The sequence below is a fragment of the Pan troglodytes genome, chromosome 16 (assembly GCF_028858775.2).
Source record: "Pan troglodytes isolate AG18354 chromosome 16, NHGRI_mPanTro3-v2.0_pri, whole genome shotgun sequence".
In the NCBI taxonomy this organism is placed as follows: Eukaryota; Metazoa; Chordata; class Mammalia; order Primates; family Hominidae; genus Pan; species Pan troglodytes.
Genome location: NC_072414.2, coordinates 93,425,983 through 93,438,767, shown reverse-complemented (window position 1 = coordinate 93,438,767; position 12,785 = coordinate 93,425,983). Strand labels below are relative to the sequence as shown.

Below are 12,785 nucleotides of genomic sequence, written 5' to 3'. Positions count from 1 at the left end.
CCCCCACTGGTACTACCCACATGGGTATGCGATGCAGATCACTCTGGGTGCCTGCTGCCTACCTCAGGGTCCAGCAAAAGCCATAGGGGCTTGTGGGAGTGCCCTAGGAGCTGCTCAGGCCCCCCGTGGGGCTGCTGTGTGAGGCCACCCAGAGCTGCTGTAGGGTATTGGTCTGCCACCACCTGCCTGGCCCTGCAGACGCACCTAAGTGGCAATACTGCCTGGCACTGAGTTCAACCACAGAGCCTTGCCTGGAGCTCAGGCCCTTATGGCCCCCACTCAGCCTGGACAGCTATGCTATTTCAGAGTCACCATTTGCACAAGGCACGCTGCTGAGAACCTCTTCTGTCCCAGGCCCCGAGCTCCAACAACATCCTGGGATTCAGGCGCTCCCTACTCCAAAAGGCCAGCCATGCTGGGTAAGGAGAGAGTGGTCAAAATCTGCCCAGAGCTCATTCCCTTCGTCTCTGCTGTGATGACACCACCTGACCACCTTTCAAAAATCCTCTGCACCCTCTTCTGAGGCAAGAGGACTTCCCTCCACCACTCACGTGCCCAGGTGCCCTTCCAAAGTCCAGAAGAATCTCTCTCCCTTGAAGCCAGCAGCCATCTGCGGATTCTTCTCTTTCTAGTCTGAATTGTGTTTTCTGATCTCAAGGGAGAAACATTCACTATTTCATGGTTAAGTATGATGCTTGTTGTAGGGGTTTTTGTGTAGATACCCTTTGTAGCCGAAAAGGTGTCTGAGAAAGGTCTCAATCAATTTAGAAAGTTTATTTTGCCAAGGTTAAGGACACACCTGTGACCCAGCTCAGGAGGTCCTGATAACACGTGCTCAAGGTGGTCGGGGCACAGCTTGGTTTTACACATTTTAGGGAGACATGAGACATCAGTCGTTATATGTAAGGTGTACATTGGTTCGTTCTGGAAAGGCAGGACAACTCGAAGCAGGGAGAGGGCTTCCAGGTCATAGGTAGATAAGAGACAAGTGGTTGCATTCTTTTGAGTTTCTGATTAGCCTTTCACTCAACATACACTGTACAGGAATAGTCACTTATGTCTTAGCCTGGCTCAGTGAAACCATAGGGAAGGGGAAGCAATAGGATATGCATTTGTCTCACGTGAGCAGAGGGATGACTTGAGTTCTGCCTGTCCGTTGTCCACAAGGAATTTCCTTGCGGGCAAATGGTGAGGGAGGTAGGCAGCTTTTTATTAATCTTTGTAGCTGTCTTATTTAGGACTAGAATGAAAGGCAGTTCCCGGCTCGACTTTTGCCTTTGGCTTAGTGATTTTGGGGAGATTTATTTTCCTTTCGTGCCTCTATGATTAAGGAATCCCCTTCCATTCACAGTTTCTGTAGTTTCCACTATGAACAGGTGTTGGATTTTACCAAACCCTTTTTTTCATCCAGTGATATAATTACTACAGGACTTCCTTATTCTGTTAGTGTGGTGAATTCCATTGCTTTCTGCACATTAAACCAACTTCATATTCCTGGAATACCTTTTTATCTATCTTGGGTTTGCTTAACTAATATTTTGTTTCAGATATTTATGTTTGTGAGAATGATTGACCTGCCATTTTACTTTTTCGTAATGACCTTATCAGATTTTGGTATCAAAGTTATGCTTGCCTCATGACAAGCGGGCGGCGTTTCCTTGCTTTCTGTTCTCTGGAAGAGCTTTCATCAGATTTTGGTATCAAAGTTATGCTTGCCTCATGACAAGCGGGCGGCGTTTCCTTGCTTTCTGTTCTCTGGAAGAGCTTTCATCAGATTAGCATTATTTCTACCTGAAATATTCGGAAGAATGCACTGAAGTCATCTGGGCCTGGAGTTTTCCTTACAGGAAGGTTTTCTAATTATACATTTAATAGATATAAAATTATTCAGATTTTCTTTTCTCGTGTTCATTTTAAAAAGTTGCTTGGGTGAGAGGATTTGTTCATTTTATCTAAATTTTCAAGCAGATAGGCCTGAATATGTCGACAAAATCCTCTCGCTTTCTTTTCAGTGGTCTGTGAGACCTTTCACTGTCCCCCACTGCTTTCCTGATATTGGCAATCTGCGGCTCCTTTCTTCTCACCCTGCTCGTAAGGTGAAGAGCTACCAGAATCCCCCTTCAGAAATGAAGTGCTCATTGCCCCAGCTGCCGAGAGTGCTGGTGACTCCCAGTGTCATGCGCCCTTTCCAGGGCAGCCTACAGGATGACTGCTCACTATGGGTCATGAAGATCTGCCTCTGGCCCCGGCTTGGGATGACTCTCAAGGGTCGTGTCAGCTTCCGTCCTCCCTGAGTAGCTGGCTGAGGCATCCTGTGAGGCTGAGTTACAGCTCAACCTCTTCCTTCACCCAATCCTGGTTTCTTCCCTTTCTCTTCTCTTCCTCTCCCTTCCCTTTCCTTGGATTCCAAAAACAGTCCCTCGTAACCTTTCAGCGCTGTGCTCTTCATCTCAGAATCTGCTGCCCAGGAAACCCAACTTACTACCGACTGTATTGCTCATTTCAAAAAGAAACGTTAACTTTATTGAACACCTCTATTTGCAAATTTGTTTTCTATTTCATTAATTTCTGCTATTATATTCTTTACCCCTTTCCTTTTATTTTCTTTAGGTTTAATTTGTTATTTTCGCAATTCCTTGAGATGGATGCTCAGCTCATTAATTTAAAAAATGTTAATTGTCAGATACACATAAAGTGTATCATCTTAACCATTTTGAAGCGTAAGGTTCAGTAACAGTAAGTAGATTCATAGTGTTATGCAGTCATCACTACCATCCATCTCCAGAACTCTTTTTATCTTGCAAAACTGCAACTCTGTACCCACGAAATACTAACTCCTTTGCCCCCACCAGCCCCCGACAATCACCATTCTACTTTCCGTCTCTGTTAATTTGACCACTCTACGTACCTCATATAAGTGGAATCACTTGTATTTATCCTGGCTCATTAAATTTTATCCTCTTTACTTCTCTCACATATCCATTTCAGTATAGCTTAGCTTCATCTCAAGGTTTTATATCACATATTTATCATTCAGTTCAAAGAAAAAAAATTTTTTTTTTGAGACGGAGTCTTGCTTTGTCACCCAGGCTGGAGCACAGTGACACGATCTCGGCTCACTGCAACCTCCACCTCCCGGGTTCATGCCATTCTCCTGCCCCAGCCTCCCAAGTAGCTGGGACTGCGGGCGCCCGCCACCGCGCCCGGCTAATTTTTTGTATTTTTAGTAGAGATGGGGTTTCACCATGTTAGCCAGGATGGTCTCAATCTCCTGACCTTGTGATCCGCCTGCCTCGGCCTCCCAAAGTGCTGGGATTACAGGCGTGAGCCACCGCGCCCGGTCTCAAAATATTTTTGAATTTTTATTTGAGTTTCTTTTTGACCTGGGGTTATTTAGCAACATATAACTTAAGTTAAAAGCATTTGGGGATTCCTAGTTTTGATTGCCAGCTTAATTTTAATGTGGTGAAAGAATGCAGTCTGCATGATTTCAGTCATTAGAAATGTATTGAGGTTTGTATCATTTCCCCGAATATGGTCAAATTTAGCCAATGCTCCGTGTGCAAATTAAAAAGAAGGCACATTCTGCAGTTTGTGGTGCAGAGTTCTGCATATATCTATTAAGTTTGTTAAATGTGTTGTTTGAATTTTCTGTATGCTTGCTGACTTTTTTTTTGTCTACTTGTTTTTTCAGTTACTAAGAGAGTTGTGTTAAAAATCTCCCAGGATAATGGTGGATTTGTCTATTTTTCATTTTAGTTTTGTCAATTTTTTTCTTTACAATTTTGAGGCTAATTTAGAATTACTGTCTTCCTGGTGAATTGATCTTTCATCGTTACAAAATGCCATATAGTATTCCCAAAACATTATTATTGTTGTTTTGTATGATCGGTCCTGATTTAGATTTACCTGCATATTAAATCTTTGTATTTCTCTTCATTCTTCCCTGCATCTCTGTGCTTTCATCTAGGATCATTTTCCTTCTGCCTAAGGAACTCTTTTGCTAGTTTCTTCAGTGCAGGTGCTCTGGTGAATAATTCTAGTTTTCACTTGTCTGAAAATGTCTTCACATCACCCTCACTTTTGAAGGATATTCTTGCTGTGTATATAATTATATGTTGGCAGCAATTTACTTTCAGTGCTTTGAACATATGGTTCCATTGTCCGTTAGCTTTCATTGTTTTCTTTGAAGGAAATATGGCTTTTTTTCTATGGCTGCTTTTGGAGTTTTCTTTTTGGCTTCCAGGAGTTTTACTGCTATGCATCTAGGTGTGTTTTTTTAATCTGCACTGTTTGTGCTTTATAGCTCTTCTGAAATCTGTAGTTTTCTGTTTTCCATCATTTTTGTCATCTCTCAGCCATTGTGTCTTCAAATATTACTTCTATTCTCTCTCCTCTCTCTTTCTTGGACTCTAATTACATATTTTCTCTTAAATTCTTTTCTGTATTTTTCATTTTTTTCTCCTTGTGCTTCAGTCTAGATATATTTTTCTAACTATCTTCACAATTACTTATTTTCTTCAGCTATGTCTAATCTGTAGTTAAACTTAACTATTCCCATAAGTTTAGTATCATATTTTTAAGTTCTAAAGTTTCCATTTATTGCTTCCAGGATGCTGCTGAAAATACCTATCTAATTTCTGGAATATACTAATCTCAGTTATTTTAGTTTTTAAAAGCCTCGTAACACCAATATCAGAATCTCCAGAGGATTTTTTGTATTGTTTATTTTTTTCCTCTTGCTCCAACCTTATCATTTTTCATACCTGGTTAGTTTTGATGGAATGTTAGCTATTGTGTTTGAAAACTGCAGAAAAGACTCAAGACCCTGGGTGTTATCTTTCCCCAGAGAATATTAACTTTTGCTTCTGGTCATCATCAATGGCAGATCACCTAACTTAATTAGGGCCTGAGAGGATTTGAACCTGGGTGTCAGCATGAATTCCAGGGTTTATTTAGGGTGACCATCTTCATCTGTTCTCTGTTCCTATAATAGAATACACAGAGTGGGTAATTTATAATAAAAATAAATTTATTTCTTACAGTTCTGGAGGCTGGAAGTTCTAAGGTCAAGGAGCTGCATCTGCTGAGGACCTTTTTTTCTGTCTTGTACCATAACAGAAGGCATCACAGGGTAAGTGGGGTACACAGGGCAAGTGGGGTGCAGAAGAGAGAGCCAAATTGGCTTTTATAACAGACCCACTCTCAAAATAACTAACCCACTCCTATGACAAGCCATACTCCGTTAATCCATTCATAAGGGCAGAGACCCATGACCTAATCACCCCCTTAAACGTCCCACCTGACCCCGCCTCTTAATGCCCTCACAATGGCAACTCAACTCCAGCATGAGTTTTGGAGGGGACACTCAAACCACAGCAGTTACCAAGAACCCTGGATTGCCTTGGACTGAGGGGATTCCTGGGACAGGGAACCTTCTGTGCTAAAACCAGGACAGTCACAGACAAACCAGGGTGGTTGGTCACTCTAGGTAGCTCTTTGGGCCCCTGAAATCAAGGCCTGGGGTATCTACCTTTGACTCCTCTTTTGCATACCCTCCATGCCAGTGTTTGTTCCCTTGTCTCGTGAGACTGTCGGCAGTTCACCCACTTTTTCCTAGTGAGATTGTCGGCAGTTCACCCACTTTTTCCTTATGAGATTGTCGGCAGTTCACCCCCTTTTTCCTTGTGAGATTGTCGGCAGTTCACCCACTTTTTCCTTGTGAGATTGTCGGCAGTTCACCCACTTTTTCCTTGTGAGATTGTCAGCAGTTCTCCCACTTTTTCCTTATGAGATTGTCGGCAGTTCACCCACTTTTTCCTTATGAGATTGTCAGCAGTTCTCCCACTTTTTCCTTATGAGATTGTCGGCAGTTCTCCCACTTTTTCCTTGTGAGATTGTCGGCAGTTCTCCCACTTTTTCCTTGTGAGATTGTCGGCAGTTCTCCCACTTTTTCCTTGTGAGATTGTCGGCAGTTCTCCCACTTTTTCCTTGTGAGATTGTCGGCAGTTCACCCACTTTTTCCTTGTGAGATTGTCGGCAGTTCACCCACTTTTTCCTTGTGAGATTGTCGGCAGTTCACCCACTTTTTCCTTGTGAGATTGTCGGCAGTTCACCCACTTTTTCAGCCCCTCCATCACCATCACTGCTTGTTGCTCAGCTTCTCAACCTCTCAGCTGCAGCTGAGAGAGAACCGGCAACTGCCTTGAGAGAGAAATAGGCACCGAACTTGCAGCTTATCCTCCTGTGCTTCTCTTCTCTCCAGGACCTGGACCTTTCAAGTGCTCACTGCCCTGGGGCTACTCCCACGACTTCAAGCAGGTGATTTATACCTTTGTCTACAGCTTTTCTAGTTGTTCTTGATAGGAGGGTTGATCTGAAATAAGCTAGTCCAACATTGTTGGAAGCACACATTGGCTCACATGTTTTTAATGCTTTTGAAAACCGTGCCAAAATGCCCTCTGGAAAGATGGCATCCATGTTTGCTCTTAGCTGTGGGCAAGAGAACCCGTTTCTCCACATCTCACCAACATTGGGTGTCACCGTCTATGCCAAAGACAATTTATCTTTGTATCTTTTCCACTTGCTAGCTTCAGAATGGGTGAAGCTTTAATTGTTACCTTTCCCTGGTCCCTAGTGAGGTGGGGCTTTATTTTGTGTGTTTAATGGCCATTTGTATTTACTCAACAGAATATTTTTAGTGCAAACCTTCACTTGGACCTTATGCATTGAACATTGCCCTATGGATATGATAGATGGAAATTGGAAAACACAAGCTGTTGATGAGTTTTTGGCTGGCAGCCTCTTGGTTACAGGTTCACCCAGTGACCTGGGCAATTGAAATGTCTCCAGACTTCAGGGCTCACTCCTTATTAAGGACTCCAACATCAGGTCCCCTACCGATGGGAGCCACTTCACAGTTAAGCCTGTGGGTCTTGAGGTGGGCTCAGGGTGCTGCAATCCTGACCACAAAGGCTGGGTCCTGACACGAGGTGGGTGCCAGGTTCTGGAGGGTCAAGGACTCTAATAAATGCAGTGATAAGAGAAGAAACAGAATCAACACCCCAAATCCTGTGGAGAAGAGAAACGAACCGGGCTCAGAGTGGACAGGCATCCCCATTTCCACTCTTCCTTCCATCTCAAGGACCATCACCACCGCAGGCAAAAGGAGTGCTGCTTTTGCGAGAGGATTGTCTTAACCCTGACTACATCCTATGCCAAGCAATATGCCTGGCACATACCGTCTCCGAAACCCGGCTTCCTCACTGTCTCACACAAAAGGTGCATCAGTAGCATCTTCTGCAGTAGAATGAGCTTGTGTCTGGGCTTAATTTCGGTGTTTGCCTTCTAAATAGTTCCCTGTGCCAAAGCGGCTGCGTTTGGGCGTTTAATTAATAATTTTTACTATAAGAGAGTAGGTCAAAGCATTCTTAATGAAGGAGGGGGAGAAAGAAACCGTTCTGTTCTCCTCAATCCCACAGCGATTCTCTTTGGGCTCCCGTGTGTTCACAAAGGCAGCAGCTCTAGGGCCACATTTGGGCATCCCACAATGATAGGTTCAAAGAGGGATTTTCACATTTAATTACCCCCCGCAGGTAGCGCCTATATCTTTATCAAGTAAATGTGTAATTGGGAGTTCCTGCTTGGAGACTGGAGTCTCCGTCGACAAGAACTTAAAGACCAGCTTCCCACTGGTTCTAAATGGTCTTTTATAGCAGGAGACTCCCAGATACAGGGTTTTTTCAAAGGCTTTCTACAGCAATTAATGGCTAAAAGCAAATAGCCAAACCTCAGATCCTGACTGTGTGCCAAATCTTTCGCTGCTGGGGGAGTCTCTCACAGCAGTATTTGTTCTCTTAAGTTGCTTGAAACAGGGAATATTTTACACCCATAAATAACTGTTTTTGGTGGGGAAGGAGGGACAGGTGAGCCACAGCAATGTTTTTTTTTAAGAAAAGGGACAGTAAACTTATTATGCCTCAAGAAATTTCCAAGGATGTCCCATATTCCTTGCAGGAAGTACCCTGTAATTTTCCTTATTCCCATGCCAATTTTCCTTCCTCCTTATTTTAATGAACAAGGCTTGCAGCGATGCCAGGTTAGCGCTCGCCTCTTTAACATTTTTTCCATATTGTTGTTTGGAGACTGGCTTGGCCTTCAGACTCCTTTCCACCCGCACATATGGCCGCTCAGAACTGGCCGTCCAGACGGTCTTCGTGGGCAGGGAGGTCCGTGACACTGGGGGACTGGCCTCTGGCCACAGCGGCCACGGCGTGGTGAGAAGCAGAGAGGCCAGGAGCCACAGGCCAAGGTCACACGGATGGGTGGGAGGCGGGGTGGGCTGGAGGGCATCAGACTCGGGAGACTGGGTTGGGAAATAAAGCTCCCCCACCATCCTGCCAGGCGGCGGAGGGCTCTGGGCCACCTGTTCCTATTGGGAGCACGAGTGCAGCTGGAGCAGGTGGTGTGGGCACAGAACTGGGGAGACCCTGCACGCGCGGGGCAGGGGGCTCCTGGGCAGTGCCAGTTCTGTGCTGACTGAGAACGTCCTTGGGAAGTGCTGCTGGCTGCAAGCAGTGCTGTGAACAACGCTTTCTAAAGTGAAGCCTTCCCTGTTCTCATCAGTCCAGCGGCATGAACGTGAGCTTTTCCGAAGCCTGGGTCTTTCGGGTTCCAGGTCATTGTTGTAATCCTCCATTGCTGTGGAACAGGGACTTCATTGGCTCAGCTGCTGAGGCCCTCGGGGACAGGAGCCCACTCAGGACCCCATACAATAAAAGGTGGTTTGCCATGACCTCTAGATGATTTCCCTTAGAGTAAAATAAGAAATACCGCGCACTAAGCCCCAGGCAGTCTGGGGTCTTGGTTTGGTGCATGGGCTCCGCAGCCGGCCTGCCTGGCTCAGATCCCATCTGTCCCACCTGCTGGCTGAGCCGTTCACCTGCCCCACCTGTGCCTCCACCCCTCAGCTGTAGAAGGATGAGGGTAGCAGGTTCTACCTGCGGGGAGAGCGTCAGTGTTAGGAAAAGGGCCTGGCACACCGTATGTGTCTGGTAGATGCTAGCCATTGCTTGTGTTTGACTTCCTAGGATAAGATAAAGAACATACCACCTGGTTTGGTAAAGGTACCGAAGGCAGGAGAGCAAGGGAAGCGGAAGGAGGAAGGATGGGGTTGCCCCCCATGCCCTTCACTCCTGTAGGCAGAGTCCCTCCAGAACCAGCTCAGCGGGCCTGGCAGACACTTGCCCCTTGGTCTGGCTGCAGGCTCAAGTGAGGCCTCCTGTGCCAGGCAAGGACCCCGGTCCCGCCGCTGTGTGTGAGGCTTTGGGAGGAAGGCAGTGCCCGAGGAGTCCACACTGACACCAGCGCCACTCCCTCTGAATACCACCCACTCCCAGACACATGCCAGATGTAGATATTCCCGGGGGCAGGCCTCATTACAGGGAAAATTGCACCCTGAGGGACCACAGGCAGCGCATGCCCAAGGCCAGTGGGGACTACAGCCCCTAGAAACCCCCCGACCTAGGCTCCTGCGCTCCCTCCTCCCTCATGGCTGTAGACAGCAGCCACCAAACAAGAGTCTGCCCAAGTAGGTCTCCCCACCCCAGGACGGTGGTTTTAGGTGCTGGAGATGGCAGGGGACGATGGGGAGAGCAGTGTTGGGGTTGGGTGGGGGGTCAGGGGGGAGAGCAGTGCTGGGGTTGGGTGGGGAGTCAGTGGGGAGAGCAGTGCTGGGGTTGGGTGGGGGTTCAGGGGGAGAGCAGTGCTGGGGTTGGGTGGGGGGTCAGTGGGGAGAGCAGTGCTGGGGTTGGGTGGGGGGTCAGTGGGGAGATCAGTGCTGGGGTTGGGTGGGGGTTCAGGGGGAGAGCAGTGCTGGGGTTGGGTGGGGGTTCGGGGGGAGAGCAGTGCTGGGGTTGGATGGGGGGTCAGTGGGGAGAGCAGTGCTGGGGTTGGGTGGGGGTTCTGGGGGAGAGCAGTGCTGGGGTTGGGTGGGGGGTCAGTGGGGAGAGCAGTGCTGGGGTTGGGTGGGGGTTCGGGGGGAGAGCAGTGCTGGGGTTGGGTGGGGGGTCGGGGGGAGAGCAGTGCTGGGGTTGGGTGGGGGGTCAGTGGGGAAAGCAGTGCTGGGGTTGGGTGGGGGCTCAGTGGGGAGAGCAGTGCTGGGGTTGGGTGGGGGGTCAGGGGGGAGAGCAGTGCTGGGGTTGGGTGGGGGTTCGGGGGCAGAGCAGTGCTGGGGTTGGGTGGGGGGTCAGGGGAAGTCCCTCAGCCTCAGGCGGGGGAAAGGGCAAAATGAAGTCCCTCAGCTGTGTGTGAGGACAGACACCGTGGCCGGGACCCAGGGGCTGACAGCTGCAGAGCTGAGCTCCCCTTACAAACCTAGGAGTGTGGGCTGTGGGGGCTCTTCGGGGGTTCCCCCAGTTCTGGGGAAAGTGGGTCCTGGGGATTCCTGTGAAGACCTAGTGTCCGGCAGGAGGAGGGGCAGGAGGACAGCGAGGGGTCTGGGAGGAGGAGTAGGATGGAAGGGAGCTTGAGGGTGCAGAGAAAACAGCGCTGGAGGCCTGGAGGCTTAGAGGAACCTGGGTGGGCGGGCCCCAGCCTACCCTGCGCTGGCCCAGGTAAGGCCCGTGCTCTCCTGCCTCCGTGCCATTTCCATCCTACATCCCAAAGTAAGTGCTCTTTCCTTTATTCTGTCCATCAAAACCTTACCCAGAGTCCATGTGTGACCCCGTCACACCCCTGCCTAGTACCTGAGAACTCCAGCCAGAAACTCCTCGCCCACAGATCTGCCATCTGTTGAAGGTAACTGGGTAATGGGCACACCCTCCTGAGCCCTTTAGGACATCAGTGGCTGTGTTTTATTCATTGCCACATCATCTGCACCCACCTCAGAGCCTGGGTCACCCACTGGCTCACTGCCCCCAACAAAGATGGTGTGAGCCCTACCAGGCTGTGTGGGCACTGAGCTGGGACAGGCAGGCGGTGGCCCCGGCCCACAAGTCCTCATCTTCATCAAGCTGACATCCAAGAGGGAAGACGGATGATGGACGAGCAAACAGGTGGACCAGGGGATTTCAGAACACTGGGGTGCTGGGGAAGAGACTGCACCTGGGAGGCCAGATAGGGCCTCCCTGGGGAGGTGGTGCCTGAGCTAAGGCTGGCATGGAGAGATGGCAGAGACAGCTTTCAGTAAACCATTCAGGTGAAGCTGACGACAACAGGCAGTGCTGGGAGAGGATTGCGGTCTCGGGGCCTCGGTGCACTTGCAGGGACCACCACTGTCTCCGCGCCAGGCCCTGCCTCCTGGTGCCCTGCCAGGCTCTCTCCTCTGCCACCCAGATAGATCCCAATCAAAGGGGAAACTGAGGTGCTTTCAGGAGGGGATTAAGTGAGGCTAGGATGCTCGCGCCCTGGAGAAACCATCTCAGAGCTCACTGAGCCCAGGGAGTCCCCGACCGTGGGAAGTTCCTCAGGCCTCAACCCCTCATCAGAGTCCCAGTGCTGAGTCAGATGGAAGAGGGGACAGGAGGCCCATCCTGACTTCCCCGAGACCCTGATCTGTGTCGCACAGGGAGGAGAGGCTCCAGGAATGAGATGCCAGCCCCACCAGGAGCCTTGGGGTCTTGGGCCATGCCCACCAGAGAGGACACCAAATCCCACAGGTGACTGCACTGCCATGGAAAACCTCACCTGGTCTCCCCTCCAGAAGGGGCCAGGAGCATCTGGATGGTCTTATCTCAGAGGCCCCCAACCCTGCTCCCAGCCTCCAGCCTCCCGGTGTCCTGGTGGTCTCTCTGTACCAAGGGCCGTGCCCTCCTCACCCCCAAAGAGTGGCCTGGATCTCTTCCTGTCTGTCCACAGAGACCCCGGGCTGCCCTGGGAGCTCTGCCTGTTGTAGGCACCAGATTTCTGTGGTATGCAGGGTGCATGGTGGGCGTGGGGAAAAGTGTCCTCAGCTGACTCCTGCAGCTGTTCCTGGACCCCTCCTCCCCTCCACGTGCCCCCCACACCCCCAGCAGCCCAGGCCAGTTTGGGTTCATTCTAGTTCCTGCCCAGGGAGTGGCACCTCCCCAGACTTTGGCTGCCCATACCTGCGTTCTCAGCCCCTGCACTGGCCCTGGGCCTACAGAGAGCTCCAGCTCCCTTGCTTCTCCGTCGGATCCCTGATCCCTGACGCACCTCAGAGACCTGTGCTCCACTCCCAGACCAGTCCCAGCAAATGGAATGTGATGCCACCTGTCTCCAGGCCAGATCCCCGGGGCGGGCTCCAGACCTCCTCTGTGGTGGCGCTCGTCCTCCTAGTTGGAGAGCCATGACCCTGGGCACGCTGCACTGTTATCCTCTGGGGGCCCCTGGTGAACAGCACTCCTAGCATCTGGCTGGAGGTGGACTTGCTGATGGGCTGTCCCCAGCACCCCCACATCATTGCCTGCAATCTACCTTGGGAACCCCGGGTGGACACCCACTTTTTAAATAGGCCAGGCATGGTGGCTCATGTCTAATCCCAGCATTTGGGGAGGCCAAGGCAGGAGGATCACTTGAGGACAGTATAAGACCAGCCTGGGCAACATAGTGAGACCCTCATCTCTACAAAACAAAAACAAAAACAAAAGAACCCAGGTACTTGGAAACCAAAGTATGGTGATTCTCCCAGGCTCCCTGCCTCACACCAAGTGCTTAGGTCAAGAAGCAAACCCACCTTGTTTGGTCCAGGTTGTTTGGAAATTCCAACCTGGGTAAATGATGGAGTGCAAAGGAGGATGGAAAGACAAGGAGGCTTCAGGTTCCTC

General features: G+C 49.7%; 1 long non-coding RNA gene across 1 annotated transcript; it reads left to right on the top strand.

Annotated features, from left to right (window-relative positions):
• Positions 1-5,044: 5,044 nt before the first annotated feature.
• On the top strand, positions 5,045-6,779 carry LOC112205627 (uncharacterized). Its single transcript, XR_010151821.1, has 3 exons — positions 5,045-5,134; positions 6,266-6,321; positions 6,691-6,779. It is a non-coding gene; the product is annotated as an uncharacterized LOC112205627 (long non-coding RNA).
• The last annotated feature ends 6,006 nt before the right edge of the window (positions 6,780-12,785 follow it).